This window comes from Macaca nemestrina, chromosome 3 (genome assembly GCF_043159975.1).
Source record: "Macaca nemestrina isolate mMacNem1 chromosome 3, mMacNem.hap1, whole genome shotgun sequence".
NCBI classification, from domain to species: Eukaryota; Metazoa; Chordata; class Mammalia; order Primates; family Cercopithecidae; genus Macaca; species Macaca nemestrina.
This window is the reverse complement of record NC_092127.1, coordinates 79699231-79723580: the sequence shown is the minus strand read 5'-3', so window position 1 is coordinate 79723580 and position 24350 is coordinate 79699231. Positions and strand designations below refer to the sequence as shown.

The following is a 24350-nucleotide window of genomic DNA, read 5'->3' as shown; positions in this document are numbered from 1 at the left end:
AATTCATCAGGGTAGTCCTCAATGAGAAGGTGATATCTGAGCAATGATTTGAAGCAAGGGAGTTAACTACAGGGACTCCAAGAAAAAGAATGTTTCAGCAGTGCACAGATGCTATGGTGGGACCCACGTGGCATGTTACGGGAACAAAAAGAGTCCATTGTGACTGGAGCCCAGTGAGTGGGTGGGGGAGCAGTAAGAGAGGAAATCAGAAAGGTGAGCGACAGACCCTCGGAGCTGGTGGGTTTCTATCGGAGGGAAATCTACAGCCCTTGCAGGGATTTGAATAAGGAAGGGAATGATCTGATTTGTATTTTAAATGGATCACTCAGGATGCTAGTTTGAGAAAAGACTTGAATATCTTTCCTCTCCCCACCTCCTTCAGGCTGAGGGGAAAGCAAGGTAGATTCTTGCCATATTGTAGTAGAAAGACGACGGCGACTAGACCAGGGTGGTGGCGGTGGAGGGGACGAGCAATGGTACGATTCTGGGTCTAAAGAAATGGGCCTCGAAAGCCACATGAAGAAAACGTAGGTAGTACAAAACCACAATCAAATGTATCAAATGTGGCTAGCAGGGCCAATAAAGTGAGGACTGAGCATTAGATTAAACCACCAAAAATCAGGGCTAACCCAGACAAGAGAAATTTTGAGGACGCGCCGGATGCAAAAAAATCTCACCGAAGTGGGCTTAAGAAGAATGAAAAGACTGTGTCCAGTCATGATGAGGCACCAGAGACTGAATTTACCCTCCCACCTTAAACCCCTGAAAAACTGGACAAAATTCATGAAACAAAGAATTTTCAGTCAGTGGAAAACACACAGCACAGGACAGTGATCCCTGAGAGCCGGGACACAAATGAGGTGCTCCATATGACTGCCCAGCGAACTCCATAGAGATTCTGGCCACATTGCGCAGTGGGGGACACCAAACAGAGTGCCCCGAGGTGAGGGACAGAGTTGAGAATTCAGGGAGAACAAGGCAGTGCAAGAATTCACAGAGCAGAATAGCACAGCAAAGAGGACTGCTCAAAGAAAAAGCTCTGGAGGCCTGCAGGGGTTCCCTCTAGAGGAGCTTCAACTGAAGAAACTCCCCAAGGCCCAGGAAAGAAACACAGAAAAGAAGCGAGAAATAATTCCCAGAGTCACACAGGACTGGAAATAATTCAAGGAGTAAGAACTGCATGTTTCAATGCTAATGGGAATTATTCAACAGAGAGGGAACAACTGATGATGTAGGAGAGGAAGGGGAGAATTGCTCAAGCAACGTCTCTGTGGGGACAAGAAAGGTGCCTCCACAAAGAAAGGTATGTGCTTGAGATAGTTCTGTCACAGACAAGAAAGTGGTACCTGTGGGTGGAGATGCTGAGTAGTGAGCAGACGCAGTGGTGATGCGGGAACCGTGCAACTTCTCTTATGATCACCTCAGTTTTCTCAGTTAAGCAGAAAGCAGGAGCATCAGCTTAGAAGGAGGATAATGGAGGAGATGCTGAGGAATTGAGGAGAGAGGAGGATGTGTGAAATATTCACTTAGGAGAGTAAAATGAGGAAAAGTCCTAAAGCAACCAGGAACATTTATATGTTTCTATGAGTGGCAGCATTAAGGGCCTATTTGGTCATAAATCTAAAGTGAGGACTTCCCATGCGGTTGTGTTTTTCTCCTGCCATTTGCAGCTGCTCAAATGCAGGTGTGGGATGGTAAGGATTGGATTTCACCTGGGTTGGGGATTTGCTAAGTGAGTAAGATAAAGGGAGAGAGGGGCAAGCAAGCCATGCATCATCACAGTTGACTTTGAATGGAGTCCTTTTTATTTTTTCTCCCTTGAACTGTTATTAAACCAGATCCTCTCTCTGCTGTATTTGTGTCACTGAGTCTTTCAACCTATGGCCATTCTGCTCATATATTTTTATTCCATCACTCATCATTAAAAGCTATTCTTCCAACTGTGGATCAGTGAACTCTCTCTTCTTCCTAGTCACCACCAGAAACATTGAACAGGACAGAGTCAAGGGCAGGTTCTCTTGGTTCACCTCTACAGACTTCTCGTTGGATTAGCAATTTATTTGTCAACATCAAGCTTGGTAAATACATGTAACTAGCTTTTTGTTTAGATAATTCTACCATCATCAAATTAAATATCTCCATCTTTTTTCAGCGACACCAAGAGGGTTTATTAATTGCCTTGCCAAAACCAAAACATTCTGTATCTACAGCATTTCCCCACCTCTCAGTGTAATTTTTTTAAATGTTTTATAAAGTTAGTGTGGCACAACTTGTTAACAAATCCATATTTGCTATTAGCAGTTAATGTTTTGGATTTTTTCCCCCAAGTACTTTAAAACAAGATAGCACTCTTCTGGGTGGGCCAGCTATATTTGCTCAAAGTCGGAGATGGCAGAATTATGATGACTGATGACCAGACTACCTTTCCTGGAACAACCACATACCTCTTACCTCCAAGCTGGTTCTAATTTATTTCAAGATTCACACGAGTTCCTCAAGTAATGGGGGTCTAGGTATAAGTATGCTGGGAAGGCAGTGCTAGTTGCTTCACCAATCTTTCCCTTCTTCTTACTAACTGGACTCCCAATTTTCTTTCTTTCTTTCTTTCTTTTTTTTCTGAGATGGAGTCTCACTCTGTTGCCCAGGCTGGAGTACAGTGGTGGGATCTCAGTTCACTGCAACCTCTGCCTCCCGAGTTCAAGCAATTCTCCTGCCTCAGCCTCCTGAGTAGCTGTGACTACAGGCACACATCACCATGCCTGGCTAATTTTTATATTTTTAGTAGAGACAGGGTTTCACTGTCTTGGCCAGGCTGGTCTTGAACTCCTGACCTCATGATCCACCTGCCTTGGCCTCCCAAAGTGCTGAGATTACAGGCGTGAGCCACTGCACCCAGCCCTGGACTCCCATTTTTGTCCTGGGCAACAATGTGCTAAACTAAAAACAGAAAAAGGAGAAGGGGTTTATATTTCTTGAAGTTTTCTTGGCCAGGTGTGGTGGCTCACACCTGTAATCCCAGCACTTTGGGAGGCCGAGGCGGGTGAATCACGAGGTCAGGAGTTCAAGAGCAGCCTGGCCAATATAGCGAAACCCCGTCTCTACTAAAAATACAAAAAATTAGCTGGGCGTAATGGCAGACGCCTGTAATCCCAGCTACTCGGGAAGCTGAGGCAGGAGAATCGCTTGAACCCAGGAAGTGGAGGTTGCAGTGAGTCGAGATCATGCCACTGCACTCCAGCCCTGGCAACAGACTGAGACTCTGTCTAAAAAAAAAAAAAAAAATTTTTCTTGCGAAGAGTCCACGTCACTGTTTAGGTAATGAGAAAAAAAGCAGGATCTTTGGGGGAAGTTTTGCATTCCGGATACTTATACATGGAAAACACATTTCTCTTCATCATTTCTTCTCTCGTGGAAATAGATGTGAAGCTGGAGGCTGTGAGATGGCAAATATGAGGAGAAAAGTTGCTTGTCCAGGATGGTGAAGTGGAAAGCTAGCTCAGCTTGGTGTGTTGTTGATGTTGTGGGGCTGCTGCTGCAGCCCTGAGCTGCCTGCCTGCAGACTTCTTGTTATGTGAAGACTACAAACCCCCTTTGGGCTAAGTCACTAATGCAGAGTTCCTGTTCTGTGCAGCAGAACTTGTACATATATACATGGATAGAAGCTGGAAAGCTGCCAGTCACAGGAGCAGCCCTAAGAACTGACTGCTCTGTCTCCCCCAGCTCCCAATTGCTACATGGTTTGTCTCTCATGATGTCTATTTATTTTTCCTGAATATTTATTTATTTTTCTTACTCTAACGACTTGCTTTCTTATCTAATCATTCTATCTGTTCTCTGAGTCAAACTTTCTACTTACTAGTAATTTCTGCTCTCATGATTTTAGTTAACCACAGTTCACCCTGCCCTTTCCAACATATCTTTACATCATGATTTTTACCTTTCAGCTCCCACACTAATTTTCTCATTCTTTGTTATTCCAAATTCTGGAGAAGAGTATGGTAGTCCTGTTATGTTTAGGCCACGGGCCAATCTATTGATCGGTCACCCCTGGGTCTGGCGTTCACCTCTAATCCAAGCAGCTGTGGTTTGGGGGATGAATGATTTTAGGAATCCCATAGAAATCATGGCCCTCTAAGGGCCCTTCTCAGCAAAGACTCTGGACAGATCAAGGCTGGCAAGAAGGGACAGAACAAGCATCATAATGTAGCTCAGGTCTGCAACACTGTACCAACAGAAAGCATAGCCACCCCTGCAGACGAAAGCCAATTAAAGTCTCATATTAAATTATGCACATTTCAGAAAACATAACCTAATAAACTATGACTGGGAAATTCCAGGGCTCAAGTCGTAATCCCAGTTTTTCTATTAACACACTATGTGAAAGTTTGAAGATCTCTTTGTGCCTTACTTTCTTCATCTGTAAAAATAGGGAACTCATATCTATTACCTCCTGAGGTTGCAGAGAGGAACAATAAAATTGATTTGCAAAGTGTTTTATTGCCATAAAGTGCTATGCTGAAAACAGCCTGTGTTTAAATAGCCTGATTTGTTACAGTATGTAATAAAGAGTGCTATTTAAAGAATATATTCTAAATAAATGCATTCTTAATTTTCTTTCTGTTGTTACTTTTGTGACACTCACTAAAATCCAGGAAGAATACTCTGATATGTTAAAGTCTTTATTCACACTAAATTTTTCCCTACCCAAAAAATAAAATTCCAGTCCCATAGTCTTAGTTTACTCTTCCACAATTCATTCAGTTAACATTTAAGTATAACAACTAGATCTCTAACTTTATGCTTAAATTTATGGAATCCAAAGTAATGAGTACAGCCAGTACTGACTTTTGAGTGTCACTTATGCTCACCTCTTCCCAGCTCCATCTTCAGTAATGTCATATTGATAGCTCGAAATCAGCTATTTTCAGAGTATTTACACCACAGAAATGAGCAAATGTATAAATGGGATATTTACCTTTCTCCTTTCCAGAGAACTGGTTATTAAACATTTACCAGCACACCACTGGATTTCATGTACCTAGAACTGAAAAACACACAGATACAAACACGCATCATCATCATCATCAACAACAACAATAGAAACAGCAAAACTACACCTAAAAAGCATCAGAGGGATTAATTTTTAAGATAATATACTGTTTCTTCTTTAAAAATTTTTCTATAGGAAAATATTTGCTATAAGTGGATCCAGATATTTTCTTAGCCTAAAGCAAAGATTCTCAAACTTTAGCATGCCATCGGAATTACCTGGAGAGCTCATCAAAACAAACTGCTCAACTCCAAACCTTGAATTTCTGATTTAGTAGGTTCGGGATGGGGTCTGTTAATTTTCATCTCTGACAATTTCCCAGGTGAACCTGATACTACTGACTTAGATGTATATGGGGTAACACAAAACAAACCAAAAACAAAAAGGAAGATTGGAGGATTGCACTGATAAATGTGAATTGGACCAGTGAAAATTTAGTGAAATGTACAGGATTTTTATGAGCCTCTGAAAACTATATGAAATGCCAGTTTTAGGATGCTGGCTATTCTACAGATCGCCTTGTTTCTGGGCCTGAAAATTATATGAAATGCCAGTTTTAGGATGCTGGCTATTCTACAGATTGCCTTGTTTCTGGGCCTCTTCACAGTAAGTGAGGTTACTATTATTTGTTCTGATAGATCTAAAATGCTGTGAATTTGGAGTCGGAGTTTTTACTTCAACAGAAAATCACTTTGCCTCATTGGGCTTCAGTTTCATTATGTGTTAAAAGTGAGAATTAAATTTCATGTTCACAGTTCTGTGTTAATCAGCTATAAAATGAAAAAGAACTCACAGGTTCCTTAACTAATGAAGTTCTGCTGTAAAAATAATAACAATTATAATATATCAGAAAATAAGAAACCAGAATCTCAGATCCCAAAGACATGGATGAACAGGACCTAAAGCAGAGGCAGCTCACAGAATGGAGTTTGAAAACTGGGTTATCCTTGGAACCTAGTGAAGCGTTTACAACCCAGTTACTTTGCTGCCATCTCATCAGCAGGCTCACGGGTCCCAAAAATCTAGTGTTGTAACATTACCATGACCTTGCAAGTCTTCATCTCTGCTTCTATTAATATATCTCTCTCAGCTTCTCCTTCTACTACCAAATGGTCTCTACTCTCCTTTTCTCATAGCTTCTGTATTTCCGTGTAATGTAACTATTGTATACCTCCCAGTTTCTGGCACCATTTTGATGGCAGCAGCAGCCCATCTAGAATGGCCACTGTCATGACACTGGCTGCAGTGTGGGAAGTACAGCTGGGGCTGTGCGCTTCATGGAACCGGTGGGAGCTGGGAACAGGTGGAAGCCCCACCCCCTTCCGTGTTGGCAGGGCGGAGCTTCACCCTCCCCAGGCACAGCTGCAGCCTCGCAGCCATGGCTTCAGACTAAGGTCTCCCTGTGCTCTTGGAGTCTGGGAACAGGCAGGAACCCTGCCCTCCCAGATGCAGCTATAGCCACCCAAGCCATGGCTGCAGACCTGGGCATCTCTGCACTGTTGGGGGCCCAGGAAGACCCCCTGCCCCCACAGGCTCAGAAATGCCTGCTCCTGCTGCCTGGCCTCTCCCTGCTCCCAGCACCCACTTCAATCTCAGAGCAAAGTTGAGGCTGAGCCTGGACGCTGTGACAATCTGGACAATCTCTCCGCAGTGTGTGTGCACGCTTGGAGCAGCACTGACATGCCAGCTTCCTTCCACCTCAGCCCACTCTGGACTTTGGGCACCAATGAGCATGAGAGGCAGACTGAGTCAGGGGTAAGGGCAGCTTGGCACGGGCCTGCAGGCACCCCTCGGCATGAACAGCCTGGGCACCATGAACAGCGGCAGGAAGCAGACAGGCTCCTGGATGAAAAGAGGTGGGTCCCCAGTGAAGCCAGGGAAGGCCTGAAGCTTGGGGGCCAGGCTGCCAGCCCAAGGACAGAAATGGGAACTTATAGTGCTTTTTCTGGCCTGCCCATGACCACCCATGGACGAATCAACATGCACTTCCTCCCTTATGAAGCCCATAAAAACCCCAGAATCAGGAGACATTGGGATAGCCAGATGCAGAGAGGAGCTGCCCTCTCCAGGGTTTCCTCTCTGCTGAGGGCTGAACACTAGTCAGGACACCCCGCTACAGAGAGGAGCTACCCACTGTGAGTCTCCTCTGAGCTGTTCTATTGGTCAATAAAGCTCCTCTTCACCTTGCTCACCCTCCACTTGTCCACATACCTCATTCTTCCTGGGTGCAAGACAAGAATGAGAGACCCACCGAATGGCAGGGATGAAAGAGCTATAACACAGACAGGGCTGAAACATGCCCCTTGCTCACCATATTGCAGGTGACAAAAAAAGAGAAAAGCTGCAGCCCTTCAGAAAGCCCAGACCTAGGAGCTCCCTGAGCCAGGGCTGTGACACTCTTTTTGGGGCTCTGCAGTTCCTGACATCTCCAACCTTCCAGGCACCACCGTGTTCCCCCATGCCAGCCATGGAAGCTGCTTGCTGGATGCCCGGTCCAGCCACAGCCTCGCCCAACCTTCCAGGCGCCACCATGTTCCCCCGTGCCAGCCATGGAAGCTGCTTGCAGGATACCCGGTCCAGCCACAGCCTCGCAGGGAGCCAGCGCTCATGCTGGCACCTGAAGCTACCCGCCCCACCACAGCCAGTATGCCTGGCTGTGTGCAGTGGCCAGACACCACACTTGCTGCCTCACATACCCCTCACCACTCCAGTCATCCTTGGCAGGCATGGGATCCAGGCCAGTAACATGAGGCAAATACAGCCTTCCAGGCTGAGTGGGCCCAGCAGGCCTGAGCAAATCTCAGGCAAAGGCACAGCTGGCCACAGAGGTTTCCAGCTGGTGAAGTGACACCCCAAGAATCGTGTAACAATTTCATTCTTGCCATCTCTATAAGCTTTGCATTCAAAGCCTAATAAAGGATGAGTTTAAATCTACCTTATTTAATGCTACATTCACAATGCCTAGTATACTGCTTGGCACACAATAAGTATTTTTTGAATGAATGAATGAATGAATGAATGAATGAATGAATGCCTCGTGTAAGTCAACTCATAGACTGGCCCACTCCAGACCTATTTATATTATAGCCAAGAAAGCAAGCTTACACATTATGGAATTTACCCAGTTACACATAACAAATCTGAAAATCAGCCTAGGTCAGCAGGAGTCTATGGGTAAGGCTGAGAACATGAATATTTATCTACAGCCATTCACCTTTGGACATTCTTTGTCTTATTTAGACCCAGGAGAGGAAAAAAACTGGGTTGGTTGAGAAGAGAAGTTGATAAAGACCACCCTTACCAGCTGTCTAGGATCATCCAAAAACTTCCACCAGCTGAGTTAGTTTTCAGCCAGGATGTCAGTGAACAATTGTTTGCAAAGACGGGGGTTCCCTTAGAGCAGATTCTGAAACAAAGTTTTGAGTGCTGCAGTTGATGTAGATGTCATCCCAATGAAGGAATAAAGAAATGAGACATGAGGGGGAAAAAATCAGCTAATTAAGATGTGTTTTCACTCTGGCTGTGTTACCCACTCTGGGCAACTGGAACTTAATTGCTCTCTGGAACTCTGCATGTCAAGTCTCAGTTATTCTACCAGACAAGTGAAAGAACTGGGATACATACACCTCCTCCCATCAGTTATGGGTGGGGCTGGAGGTCTGGGAAGGGGTCATTAGATTCCTGGCTTACCCAGCCTGCCCATGTTGCCAGAGAATACCTTGATCAGGTTGTCAGAAGTTAGCGATAATAGTGAACTACAATGACAAGCCAGAGAGAAAATAGGCCCAGGCACTGACAGTGATTATTACAGACTCTCTTCCACCTTATGGTCATGCCTGATAATTCACTGCCCCAGAATTTTAGAATTCCAGGAGACAGCATCACTCTATTTTGTTCCTTAAGTCTGTGACCCACAACACTTATCCACAGCCACAGAACCATCTCTCCAAATCCTCCCCACCCTCAGAAACGTTAGTAGCAGCATAGCTGCCAACCTCTTTTTTTTTTTTTTTTTTCTAATGAGAGGCGAATTTAACAGGCAAGGAGGGGCAAGAAGGCAGGGAGAAGAAAGAAGCGTCCCTGTACAGACACCAAAGCCGAGAGAGGGAACCCCGCCTGCCACAGATACCAGCTAGGTATATATACAGAGGCTGCAGGAGGCGGTGTCAGATTTGCATAGGGCCCAGGGGATTGGTTTGACTAGGCATGTCATTCACATAGCCGGCGAAAAAGCTGGCCCTCCCACCCAAGCCTTTTAAAATACAAATGCAGGGCACCAAGACTTTCTACACACCTGGGGTTACGTGGGGGCGGCCATGTTGCCAGAAACATGTGGCAAACGGCAAGAAGGCCGCTAGAATCGCCATGTTTGGGTGGACCCAGTTTCTAATGGCTTGTATTTGCATATCAAAGGTTGCCTTCCTGGCTATAAGAGCCGGGGCTTTACAAGAAAGTTTTGCGGAGATGCTTTAATAAAAGGAAGACTTCGGGCGGGGCACGGTGGCTCACGCCTGTAATCCCAGCACTTTGGGAGGCCGAGGCAGGCGGATCACCTGAGGTCGGGAGTTCAAGACCAGCCTGACCAACATGGAGAAACCCTGTCTCTACTGAAAATGCAAAATTAGCCGGGTGTGGTGCATGCCTGTAATCCCAGCTACTCGGGAGGCTGAGGGAAGAGAATCGCTTGAACCTGGGAGGCAGAGGTTGTGGTGAGCCAAGATTGTGCCATTGCACTCCAACCTGGGCAACAAAAGCGAAACTCCATCTCAAAAAAAAAGAAAAAGAAAAAAAAGAAAGAAAACTTCCCAAGGACCCCTTTTCCTGTCTATCTGCCTAAAATAATTTCTTAATAACTCCCACAACATTCCCCCATGTGGAGATGCCACACTAACTGCTGTTAGGGGGTTTTGGGCGATGACTCCTTCTGGCTGCTTCCTGCTGAAAAGGGGCCTCGAATGGGGAACAGCAGCTAGGGTGCCTCTTGGGGTGGATCTAAGGGTCCTCCGAAGAATGGCATGTCCGTGTGTAGTTTACAGCACCATTTGGAGTTTGCTTCTAGGCAAGAAGAAACAATTCGAGGTATAGTATTGTGTATACAGGGTCCAAATATCAATACAAGACATATAAGCAAGAGAGGACTTAATAAAGGGGTTGACCAATTCCTTAAAGAAGACTGGAATTTAATAAAGAGGGACTGTAGCCACTCAGGGCTGAAGCCGGCATTTTCCCTGAACCTGTCAATAATTTTGACATGACTTTTAAGTATCTGTAGATTTTTCTTTACTTTACTAGAGGTGTTAATCCAAAAGCCAGCTGCCAACCTTCTGAACGCCACTACAAAATCAAAGTAGGAAATAAGAATCACTATAGCAATTGCCATAAGATAATACAGTTTTCTGCTTACTTGCACTCCACCCAAGCTTCTCCCCTTCACCCATATACTATGAACTCATTGAGAAAAAGTCCTCTCTGCTATTCATTTTTAAATCTCGCAAATCTAAAACAGAATTGAGCAGGTAGTTGGCATTCAATCAGTGTTTCTTAGGTGAATTAACTAAATTGACAAGCCTAGTTCAGATCCATGGCATCACAAAGTCTATCCTCAGAATCCCACACATGCTATCCTGGCCATTTAGTTCCGAAAAAGAGCATGTTCACTACATAATTGGGACTGACTACTTTGCCAAATTCAAGCATCATTTCTGATACTTGAGAACATTGCTGTTTTTCAGTCAAAACTGTGTTGCATACTTTACTAATTAGGAACTGTGAAACTATGGCACTCCAGTTACCATTTTGGGGACAAGAGAGAAAAAAACACTAACAAGATTTTTATTTCCTGAACCCCTGAAAGTATCTGTTCCTAGTGCCTATGGCGTGGGAGTAGCACATCTATTACGAAGGGCACCAAGTACACTCAAGGGAATAGAACTGATTTTTATTTTGTCACTTACATTTACAGGTATCTATTTATTTATGTTTCTCTGGTTGAATTGCTCTTGAGGAGTTTACAATTTAATGTGTGCTTTCTTCTTTTGTAATTCTCCGAAGCCCCTAGTAGAGTGCTTGGCACATAAAGGATTGTCAATAAACCGTGGCTGCTGGGTAGAGTCACCATGCTAAGTAGGTGGAACAACCCTAAACAAGCATTAATTGCTAGAATTTCTTGAGTCCTGAAAGTAGTCAGTGTCTAAAACCTGGTAAACAGGCTGCTCTGGCCACATCAGTGTTCAGGAATGACTAAACATTTCATTTCTGCAGCCACTGAGTTTGTTTTTTAAAGTCATCTCCAATAGCAAATAAACATATAGTGACCTTAATCTTTCATTTTGTGACCCACCGGTATATAATAAACAGTAACCATAAGGTAGGCTCAATGGTTGGTAATAGATAGCGTAAGAGCATTCATTCAAAAGGTTGGCACCGAGAGACTCAAGCTGTGGAAAACAGAACTGAATTCTGTGAGTGCCTATTGGTTAGCACAAGTGAGGTTTCAATAGAGACACATGCTCTCAACCTCTCGAAATATTAATCTCTTTGCTTTTTAAGTCTTCTTTTGGTTACCATGAGTAAAATCAGAAGCAAATATGTGGAGTAAAATAAAAATTAGGAACTCTAATTTCTTAAGAATAACTCCTGCATTGTGATTTGATAGGGTCAGGAGTTAGAAGGAAGGATTCAATTTTCAGCAACTCTGAAAGCCTTGCAGCCCGCCATGTGTTTCAGCTTGGCCTTGATCTGCAGCCGTCCCTGTTTGCTATGTGACAGACAGCTGTTCCCTCCCAGCTCTCCGTGGTCATTCCTCCACCTCACACACCAATCCATGTGTGAAATGAGGCACCAGCAGGAACTGCAGCCCAACATGAGCAGTAGTCTTTGGCTGGAAGGCTCAATATCAGACCAGGACTGATCATCAAAGTATCTCCCCAAGGAAGAGATAAAAAGACAGGCAGAAAACAAAATTTCCTACTATATAAGACTACCAAGAAATAAAGCTTACAATATGCCACAGAAAATCTACTTGTACTTTCTATCATATCTGGTTCTATTTTCAGCTGTTACAGCTTTCCCGTCACCTGCTGGCTCTTTCTGAAATAAAGATACCAGGAGACTGAACCTCCGTGTGGCTTATGATTGAGAGCTCCCTGCTAGAGCACACAAATCACACCTTGCTGTGAGACACCATTGCATCTAGCACATGACTGCTGTTTGTAAAATGTCCAGTCCTCATTATCAGGCTCAGCAGTCTCACCACCAGACTTTTAATTAATATTTTAAGCATCTGTGCTGTTGTGCGTGCCCATGTGCATGTTTATAATACAACGTCCAGTTTGCTTTCGTTTTGTATTTTCTGTTTCTGGAAAATGATGATTGAAATGAGGTAGAAAGGATTGTAAAGCCCAACATACAGAAACTTACCTTTTTCCTTAGAATGACTTATTTTATCTTTTGAATGAGCTAGAGCCTAGTTAGCCATCTATCAGAAACTGAATAGGGAATGCCTACTGCAACTGGAAGGTTGGACTGGTGACCTTCCCTGTTCTTCCTAAATTAGCAATTCTGTGATTGTCCTGTGCTGGGCAAATTGCTATTAAAACATTTTTCCAAGAAAATTATCAAGCTCAAAAGCAGCTGATTCATACTGATAACTGCTAATACAATTGGTATATTTTCTGTTTAGACAGGAAGAGAAGGATAGAGAGGAACAATTCCATGGGACTTGAAAGTAGAGAAATCTATTCAGGCAGCGACTGAGTCTGTATCATAGGTTCACATGTGCAAAGCTGTGTTTACATGGCTGAGTTGCAGTTTTCATTACAGGTCCCATGTTCAGAGCTTTGTAATTCATGCCTAACTTAATGTTACTGACTTTAATCTGGGAAGAAATGTTTCTATGAAAAACTGTGAAATTTATTTTATTAATTTGCTTTAGAGGTGAGAAAACTAATACAAAAGCAAAAAACATAAAGATGTTTTTACATTTCAAGAAGCCTCTTTACCATGTCTAGTTTCACTAACATACCAAATGTGACACTTAAGTCACATTTTCAATTAAGAAAGGAAAAAGGTACATAATCACAGCATTGGCCACCTAAGGGGAGTGCAGAACAAGTCTTGTTGTAAGGACTCCCTAACCCAAAACATTCTTATGCTGGTGAAACCTATGAAAATAAAAAATCTAGGACAACATTGAAAAGTGAAGAAATATTTTTTTTTTTTTTTTTTTTTTTGAGATGGAGTCTCACTCTGTCACCCAGGCTGGAGTCCAGTGGTGCGATCTCGGCTCACTGCAAGCTCCGCCTCCCAGGTTCACGCCATTCTCCTGCCTCAGCCTCCCGAGTAGCTGGGACTACAGGCACCCGCCACCATGCCTGCTAATTTTTTTGAATATTTAGTAAAGACAGGGTTTCACTGTGTTAGCCAGGATGGTCTCGATCTCCTGACCTCGTGATCCGCCTACCTCGGCCTCCCAAAGTGCTGGGATTACAGGCGTGAGCCACCACGCCCGGCCTGTTTTTAATGCAACTAACCAGTCACAAAAGTCGGGGAGAAAAGGGGAACTCTTGCTAACTGCTAGTCCCAAACCTGGAGCAAAGCAAATTTAAAAGATAACTAACTGTATGGACTGTTTATAACAGTCTTGAATGATTTTTAGCACCAGCTGAGAGGATCAGCTTCCTCACCCTATAATGATGCTTCTGACTACCTACTCATAGCACAGGTCGTGGACAATTACCCAGTTGAAAATTATTGCTAAGATAGTCCATTGAGCATTAACAACACATCAGAGACTTTAAAATACATTTTCTGTCATCCAGAAGGGTAAGCGCTTACAGCACCAGAGAGAGTTAAATAATTGATATTATTACTATATCCTATTACACAGATAAGGAAACTGAAGTTCAGAATGGTTGCTTAATGTGCCCAAGCCATACTGCAAATATTGACTGATACAGAATTTGAAACTCCATTTGAGTGACTCTAAAGCACTTGTGCTTCCCACTACACCAGAAGGCCTTTTGGCCACGTCTTCCTTTTAAAGAGAGAGCTCTGCTCTCCCTTGTTTTGTCACGACTGAGAGGAATGGGTCTGCATTCCTTCGAAGTGCATTGCTCTTAAATTAATATAAGGAGTAGAGACTCCTTTCTTTTTCTAATTAAAAATAATAACTAAAATATAATAATCTAAACATCAGAGATTAATGTATTAAAACAGTTGTTCATTGAGATATGGAGGGCTTTCTATTGGCAGAATGTTTTGAGGTACAGAAGAGCTGTTTAATTTTTAGTGTCATTTGTTAGTAGCCCTTAAAGTAAAAACTTTCCAGGTAAAGCTTCATTTGATAATGAGATTAATCAACTACACTGAAAATGGCATTACCACCAAATCACAGATAGGAATCTAGATGACAGCTTCAGAGGGTACCATAGTTTTGATGACTTGGGGAAGAATAGAAAGAGCACACTGGGCAAGGGATCAGAATATCAGGAGGATGTGGGATCTACTCTTGACTTTCTGTGGACTACCATAGTCAAATTTCCTAAGTTCAGTATATCTACAGTTTTTGTTCTGTACAATGCACTAAATAATCTCTAGTTCCACCTAGCTGTAAATACCTATGATATATTCAACATATCCATGTACTGTATAGAAGTTTTGGTTACAGACCACCTTTGAATAGTATTATTTTTTTAAAAAGAATGATTTGAAAAAGTCATCACTGATACTTTGATTACATCCAGATGTTCCATTGATACTGTATTGTCTAGGTTAAATCAATGAACATTCTCTTTCATGTGTTAGTCTACTCAGAGCTAGACATAATATAAGGTTGACTTACAGTTCCACATGGCTGGGGAGGCCTTACAATCATGGTGGAAGGCAAGGAGAGGCAAGTCACATCTTAGACATAGATGGCAGCAGGCAAAAAAAGAGAATGAGAACCAAGCAAAAGGAGTTTCTCCATATAAAACCATCAGATCTCATGAGACGTATTCACTACCACAAGAACAGTATGGAAGAACCACTCCCATGATTCGATTATCTCCCATTGGGTCCCTCCCACAGCATGAGGGAATTATGGGAGTTACAATTCAAGATGAGATTTTGGTAGGGACACAGCCAAACCATATCATTCTGTCCTAACATTTCAAAACCAATCATGCCGTCCCAACAGTCTCCCAAAGTCTTAACTTATTTCAGCAGTAACTCAAAAGTCCACAGTCCAATGTCTCATCTAAGACAAGGCAAGTCCCTTCTGCCTATGAGCCTGTAAAATCAAAAGCAAGTTTGTTACTTCCTAGATACAAGTGGAGTACAGGCATTGGGTAAATACAGCCATCCCAAATGGGAGAAATTGGCCAAAACAAAGGGGCTACAGGCCCTATGCAAGTCCAAAATCCAGCAGGGCAAAATCTTCCAAAATGATCTCCTTTGACTCCATGTCTCACATCCAGGTCGTGTTGATGTAAGAGGTGGGTTCCCATTGTCTTGGGCAGCTCCACCCCTGTGGCTTTGCAGGGTATAGCCTGGCTATTTTCACTGGCTGGCGTTGACTGTCTGTGGCTTTTCCAGGTGCACAATGCAAGCTGTCCATGGATCTACCATTCTAGGGTCTGGAAGACAGTGGCCCTCTTCTCACAGCTCCACTAGGCAGTGCCACAGTAGGGATTCTGTGTGGGGGCTCCAACCCCACATTTTCCTTCCACACTGCCCTAGCAGAGGTTCTCCATGAGGGCCCTGCCCCTGCAGCAAACTTCTGCCTGGGCATCCAGGCATTTCCATACATCCTCTGAAATCTAGGCAGAGGTTCCCAAACCTCAAGTCTTGACTTCTGTGCACCCTCAGACTCAATACCACATGGAAGCTGCCAAGGCTTGGGGGCTTGCACGTTCTGAAACCACAGCCCTAGTTATTCACCTTGGTCCCTTTCAGTCCTAGCCGGGCCAGCTGGGACACAGGGCACCAAGTCCCTAGCCTGCACACAGCAGAGGGACCCTGGCCCAGCCCACAAAACTATTTTTTCCTCCTAGATCTCTGGGCCTGTAATGGGAGGGGCTGCAGTGAAGACATCTGACATGCCCTGGAGACATTTTCCCCATTGTCTTGGGGATTAATTTGGCTCCTTGTTACTTATGCAAATATCTGCAGCCAGCTTGAATTTCTCCTCAGAAAATGGGATTTTCTTTTCTATTGCATTGTCAGGCTGCAAATTTTCTGAACTTTTATGCTGTTTCTCTTTTAAAACTGAATGGTTTTACAGCACCCAAGTCTCCTCTTGAATGCTTTGCTGCTTAGAAATTTCTTCTATCAGATACCCTAAATCATCTCTCTCAAGTTCAAAGTTCCACAAATCTCTAGGGCAGAGGCAAAATGCTGCCAGTCTCTTTGCTGAAATATAACAAGAGTCACCTTTGCTCCAGTTCCCAACAAGTTCCTCATCTCCAGATGAGACCACCCCAGCCTGGATTTCATTGTCCATATCACTATCAACATTTTGGTCAAAGCCATTCAATAAGTCTCTAGGAAGTTCCACACTTTCCCACATTTTCCTGTCTTCTTCTTAGCCCTCCAAACTGTCCCAACCTCTGCCTGTTGCCCAGTTCCAAAGTCACTTCCACATTTTGGGGTATCTTTTCAGCAGTGCCCCACTCTGCTGGTACCAATTTACCATATTAATCTGTTTTCACACTGCTAATAAAGACATACCTGAGACTGGGTAATTTACACAAGAAAAAAGGTTTAATGGACTTACAGTTCCACATGGTTGAGGAGACCTCACAATCATGGTGGAAGGCAAGGAAAAGCAAGTGACATCTTACATGGATGGCAGTAGGCAAAAAAAGAGAATGAGAACCATGCAAGGGGTTTCTCCTCATAAAACCATCCGACCTCTTGAGTTATTTACGACCACAAGAACAGTATGGGGAAACTGCCCACATGATTCAAGTATCTCCCATTATTGGGTCCCTCCCACAACATGAGGGAATTATGGGAGTTACAGTTCAAGATGAGATTTGGGTGGGGACACAGCCAAACCATTTCAGGTGGAATAGAAGCCACTTCAAAATTAATGAACTAACTGTCAAGGCTATCTGTGGAGACCCTGCTCACTGCTACCTCTCTTTCTACTTCCCACATACCCACCAGTGAAAAATATATTGGCTTCATAATTAAGGGGCATTCTATAAAGTACCTGGCTTGTACTCTTCAAAAATGTCAAAGTCAAAAAAAAGAGAACATGGCTGAGGTGCAAAGGATGCAACCATGGGTCTCCTGGAGCTGTTCCTAGTGGAGAACTTCAAGTCATGGCAGGGCTGCCAGGCCATTAGCCCCTTCAGGAGGTTCACCTGCATTGTTGGCCCCAGTGGCTCTGGCAATTATCTTTACCTTTTTTTGGTAAATGTTCATTTCATCTGATGCACAGCTCAAATTCAGATTTCCTCAATTAACTTCAAAATGTTCTTTGAACACTTACACACCGTTGGTGGGAAAGTAAATTAGTTCAGCCACTGTGGAAAGCAGTTTAGGGATTTCTCGAAGAACTTAAAACAGAACTACCATTCAACCCAGTAATTTCATTACTGCATATATACACAAAGGAAAATAAATCGTTCTACCAAAAAAGACATGTGTACTTGTATGTTCATCATCACAGCACTATTCACAATAGAAGAGATATGGAGTCAACCTAGATGCCCATCAATGGAGGACTGGATAAAGAAAATGTAGTACATATGCATGAGGGAATATTATACAGCCACAAGGAAGAACAAAATCATGTCCTTTGCAACAACATGGATGCAACTAGAGGCTAAGCAGATTAATACAGAAACAGAAAACCTAATACCACATGTTCTCATTTATAAGTGGGAGCTAAGCACTGGGTACACATGGACATAAGATGGTAAACTACTAAGGCAGGAGAGAGGGAGAGAGGGAACGGCAGAAAAGTTACCTACCGGGTACTCTCCTCACTACCTGGGTGACGGGATCACTTGTACCCCAAACCTCAATGTCACACAACATGCCCATGTGACAAACCTGCACATATACCACCCTCCCGAATTTAAATAAATTTGAAAAATTTTTTTTTAAAAGAAAGGTTAAGGAAACTATTGCAGATAAAGGAGAATAGAGAAACTTGATAATTAAATGGAACATATGCTGCTGGATTGAATCCTGGACTGCAGGAAAATAGCAATATAAAACATACAAAGTACACTGTTAATAATTTTTAAAAATTTAAATATGGATGGTAGGTTAAATAATAACATAAAATCAATGATAAATTTCCTGAGCATTTTCTGCTGCACTTAAATTATGTAAGAACTCCTTGTGCTTAGTAAAAACACACTGAAGTATTTAGGGGTAAAGCAGCATGATATCTGTAATGTACTCTCAGACTGGGTGCGGTGGTACACATCTATAATCCCAGCACTTTGTGAGGCCAAGGCAGGAAGACTGCTTGAGGCTAGGAGTTCAAGACCAGCCTGAGCAGCACAGTGAGATCCTGTCTCTTAAAATAAAGTAAAATAAGATGAAATAACATGCTCTGAAATGGTTCAGGAAAAAATACATATGAATATATATTTGTACCTATGAAGTTATTTTTATATATATAATATGTGTGTATAGATGTATATATACATTTACAGAGAGAGAGAGAAAATTATAAAAACAAATTAGACAAAACATAAATTATTGATAAATCTGGGCACTAGGTGTATGAGAGTTCCTTGACTATGCTTGTAGCTTTTTAGTAAGTTCGAAATTAATTTAAAATAAAATTATCAAAAAACATTGACTCAGAACAAACTTTTTATAAACTATGCTATTAACTACTTTATGGGTAAATATCTATTGTCCTACATGCCCAACCAATGCACCATCCCAATATATCCTATCTTCTGTGAATAATATCCTCCTGTGTTTTTAACCTGCTCCTTCTCTTCCTCCCTTTATCTCGAACTCAGAATACTTTATCCCCTATTCTAACCATGTGAATGACATGTCCTTACAAGACATGGCTACAGCTGCTTGGCCTGTGGGTAAACACTCGACCTAAGATGAGCCAATCTAACAATCTCTCCATGATTTTACACTGGGTTACAAAGGAAACCCAAACCTGTTATTCTTTGGTGGTTGTCCTTGTCTGGATTGTCTCAAAATCTCACTCTGAGACAAGGATTTGGATTCCATCAGTTTAGTTGGGAGCTGATCCCAGGAAGCATGGTAAGAGAGTGTGGAAGTGAGAAAGGGAAAGGAGAAAGCAATAATAAAAGATATTCAGTCCTGCTGAGCACCCTCTAAGAGGCCTATAGAACAAAACTCACAATGCTCTCCCTGCAGTGTAAGGAAACATATTTATGCACACATTCCCATCATCTGTGGCTGAGTGTTACTCCTGGGCCTATTAATCACCTGCCACTTTTGTCCTACCAACCCAGCCCATTTCCCCCAGCCCCCAGTCAGAGAACATCCTCAGGCAGAAAGATGTAGGTGCTTGAGGTAGCAGGCCTGGGACCCATAGATGAACAATTGTCCAACAGCAAGTAACCTCAGAGATGGGCCGAGGGCACATGTTTAGGGCAGCAGCAGTGTCTGGAACAGTGGTTAGCAGTGGAGGATTCGGGCAATTGTCAGTGGGCCATGCTTCCTGCCACATGGAGGAATCTGGTCTACAGTGACAGGGAAGGAGACTTGCAGAGAAAGAAACAAAGACCAAGGTGCTGACAGCAATTGAAAACCTGGTTCCAATTTTTCTTGAGGCCCAAGCCACAGCTTTGCCTGTTCAACCTTTTCTTGGAATCAGTGAGTAAATAAAATCACCTTCATAGCTCAACAAATTTGAGTTGAGTTCCTGTCACATAACCAAAAGCAATGTATTAAACTTAAGATATTGTCATCGACATCCCTGTGATGAGATTCCAGTACTGTCACCCTAAAACCCCATCGTATAAATATGATCAGTATAGGCCGGGCGCGGTGGCTCAAGCCTGTAATCCCAGCACTTTGGGAGGCCGAGACGGGCGGATCACGAGGTCAGGAGATCGAGACCATCCTGGCTGACACGGTGAAACCCCGTCTCTACTAAAAAAAATACAAAAACTTAGCCGGGCGAGGTGGCGGGCGCCTGTAGTCCCAGCTACTCGGGAGGCTGAGGCAGGAGAATGGCGTAAACCCGGGAGGCGGAGCTTGCAGTGAGCTGAGATCCGGCCAGTGCACTCCAACCTGGGCGACAGAGCGAGACTCCGTCTCAAAAAAAAAAAAAAAAAAAAAAAAAAATATGATCAGTATAGAGTAACAATTATAAAAACTTCACCTCTAACCTCCATATTTTTCTCAGTAGCAAGGTTTTCTTTTACTTATTTTTAAGTTGGGACCATTTTTAAATTGCCTCAGATATGTTCTTTATTTATCCACGGCTACATATATCTTTTTACAACCAAAACTAATCAGACTTGGTAAAACATTCTCCATCTATCTTGAGGATAATTTTGTGGAAGAAGTATTAAATAGTATCTGTTTTTAGAAAGGACTTGACATTTTTGAAAGAAATGTGTTTACTGGGTATAAATTTTACACTGACTGAAAAAATGTCTGGTGGTAAAAGAAAACTAAAAGGAAGTGAAATACAATTCAGCCTAGAAAAACAACTCAAATAATTTATTTTGGGGGCAGGAAACAAAAACATGTTTATTTCCTGATCCTGAAAATACAGCCGTGTTTTGAGACCAAGGAAGATGGATGATTTAATGTGCAGCTAAGTTGAAAAAAGTGAAAAAGAAAAAATATCAAGATATACGCAACACACACACTTACTTTATAGACAACCCATTAAGAAACAGTCCCCAGCACACATTTTTACATTTCTCATGAGATTTTGAAATTTGTGCTGCAAAAGCATATGTGGAATATATGCAAGTTAAGACACAGTCGCATCAATAGCACAGGAATGCACGCCATGCGGTGACAGTCATCACCAGGTTCTCCGTATTTCCCACAGGGGCTATTTAACAATGAAGAGTCTATTGTTCAGGCTCATTTTTCCTTCCTAGAATAATATTTCAAATGATTATACAGGATATTTTAGTATATAAGAAATACCCTAAAAGCAATAATTGTGGATAGTAACAGTTTAAATAAGAAACTCTGTTTCATGAGGTTTTCACAGACCAGTCATTCTCTTTCCTTTTTAATTTGCTTCCTATCTATTTCATTATGGCTGTATTTACACAAACAGGAAATTGAGAGTTTAATTTTGAAAATACGGAATAGCCTTACTAGATTACTTATATCAAAGCAATCATCTGAATAAAATTTATTTTGAAAGGCAACTCAAAAGCAAGTTGTTTTCCTGAATTATCTCGAAAGCGCTCAAATTTGTAATTCAGTGGTCCCCAACCCCCGAGCCACGGACCAGTGCTAGTACCTGACCTGTTAGGAACCGGGCGGCACAGCAGGAGGTGAGCAGCGGGCGGGGCAGTATGACGGCCTGAGTTCCGCCTCCTGTCAGATCAGTGGCGGCATTAGATTCTCACAGGAGCGCGGACCCTATTGTGAACTTGCACATGCGGGGATCTACGCTGCGAGCTCCTTATAAGAATCTAACTAATGCCTGATGATCTGAGGCGGAACAGTTTCATCCTGAAACACCACGCCCCACACACCCTCCCCACGGAAAAATTGTCTTCAGCGAAACTCGTCCCTGGTGCCAAAAAGGTTGGGGTCTGTTGGAATTCATTCTGTCAGAAGAGATATAGCCTGAATATAATTTTTACTATATTATTCTTTGAATATAGTGAATGATAAAAGTTAATGCCAACCTCTTATTTTATAGACAGCCAGTGCAAACTTGGTTCTCATTTCTCTTCTTTATTTTCCATTTCTTGGTGCAAGATATCTAGAGTTTCTGTTGGAAAACAGTATAGAGAGGTGTTAAACACAGGAGTTTTAGAATCACAATAACTCACCCTCTATACGCCTCAGTTTCCACATCAATAAAACTGGGATCTTAAGAGTACTTTGATTTATAAAGTTGTAGTAAGGATCAAATAAGATACATCTAGTAAAACACTTAGAAAGTATTTGAAAACAGGATCTTGAAGAAATATTTATACACCCGTATTCATAGCAGCATTATTCACAATAGCCAAAAGTGGAAGCAACTCAATGTTTATCAACAGATAAATGGATTTTAAAAAAGAATGTATGTAGTATACACATAGGATGAAATATTGTTCAGTCCTAAAAAGGAAGGAGGCTGAGTGGGGTGGCTCATGCCTGTAATCCCAGCACTTTGGGAGGCTGAGATGGGAGGATTGCGTGAGGCCAGGAGTTCAAAACCAGGCTGGTCAACATAGTGAGACGCTATCTCTAAAAAACAAACAAGCAAAACCCCACAGAAATGGTGAGATTTCTCTTGGCCAGGCACACTGGCTCTTGCCTGTAATCCCAACATTTGAGAGGCTGAAGCAGATGGATCACTTGAGGTAAAGAGTTCAAGACCAGCCTGGCCAACATGGTGAAACCCTGTCTCTACTAAAAATACAAAAATTAGCTGGGCGTGGTGGCACATGCCTGTAATCCCAACTACTTGGGAGGCTGAGGCAGGAGAATCACTTGAACCCAGGAGGTAGATGTTGCAGTGAGCCAAGATCGCGCCACAGCACTCCAGGAAAAAAAAAAAAGAAGAAGGAAATTCTGATGCATGCTACAGCATAGATGAAACTTGAGAACATTCTGCTAAATTAAATAAGCCAGTCACAAAAAGACAAATACTATATGACTTCACTTACAAAAAGTTACCTACAATAGTCAAACTCACAGATAGAAAAGAGAATGGTAGTTGTCAGGGGACAGGGAATAGAAAGCTATTGTTTAATGGGCAGAGATGTGTTTTACAAGATGAAAAATTCTGGAGATTAGTTGCATAATGATGTATCTATACTTAACACTATTGAGTTATACACATAAAAATGGCTAAGATGGTCAATTTTATGTGTATTTTACCACAATAAAAAAGAAAAAAATGGAAAACAATTTTTTAATAAGATTTTATTTTACCTTCAAACAAAATCAACTCCCCACTTATGGCATAAAGAGCTGCGGTAGAAAAAAGCTATTGTTTTTCTCTTTGTTTTTGAAATGTTCTGATTCAGGATAAGGCAGTTTATATGTCCTATAATATCAGGTAGCTATTTAACAAATATAGTAGCAAGCCTCTGGGTTCAAATGAAAGCAAGCAATTAAGTTTTTTCTAGGGTTCTTCAGGGGGCCCTGGGTGGGGACAAGTCCTGTGAGAAAGGAAGTACCTGAAATTAGATATGCAAACAGAGATCACAAGCACAAGTGGTGTATTCTCCGCGCTGCGGGGTGGCACTATAAAAACTGGCAGCCAACCTGTTAACTGTTTATGTAAATAAGGAAGGCTACTACCGATTCTGGTTCTTGGTCCAGCAGTAGGTCACTGTAAACGCTCCACACAAACTCTCCATAACAAAAAGAGTAAAAAGAATAAGAAGTGGCCACATTCAAGCACAAGAAGAATAAATAATATCCACCAGACCTTTGGTATTCAAAGCTCACATCAACTATTCTGACAGCAGGGGTACTGCCAGGAGCTACAGTGATACTGAGTCATATAATATGACACAAAGAACACAATAAAGTAACCTAACCACTGGGGAAGGGGCTATGAATTCCAAATAGCTTGGAGTAAACTTAACAAGAAATATGCAGTGCTGACATAAAGAAAAATATAAATTTTATTGGATAATTTAAAAGAAGTTCTAAATAAATGGAGCAAAATACCTTGTTCTCAGATGAAAATAATTGATGTTTTAAAATTTCAAATCTTCCAAATTTCATTTATAAATGTAATATAATTCCATTCAAAATTTTAACTCCAAAATTATGTAACAAAAGAATAAATAGAAGAATTTAAACTATTAGACAAAATATGTAGACAACTTAATTCTGGCATGATACTAGACAGATCAATGAAAAAGATTCCAAATCCAGTGACACATCCAAAATACATACAAATTTAAAATTAGTCAAGTGCTTTTTTAATCAATAGAGAAAAGGTAGATTTTCAATAAATAACTGGTTTAAAATTTTGTTAATTCTGAAAAAAAGTTAGATTCCTTACCTAATACCACGTTATCCTATATTTGTGTATTTCCCCTGTGATTTCAATCACACATGGTGAGAATGCGATCAATGCTTTTCTTGTGTAAATTTTTATTTTTAAAAAAAGATAAAAAGAGAAATCAGATGACCAATATAACTTTGA

General features: G+C 42.1%; 1 long non-coding RNA gene across 1 annotated transcript; it reads right to left on the bottom strand.

Annotated features, from left to right (window-relative positions):
* Positions 1 to 1916: 1916 nt before the first annotated feature.
* On the bottom strand, positions 1917 to 21967 carry LOC139362181 (uncharacterized). The gene is made up of 3 exons (XR_011620546.1): positions 21880 to 21967; positions 4976 to 5044; positions 1917 to 1968 (listed from the first exon to the last, which is right to left on the bottom strand). It is a non-coding gene; the product is annotated as an uncharacterized lncRNA (long non-coding RNA).
* Positions 21968 to 24350: the final 2383 nt, after the last annotated feature.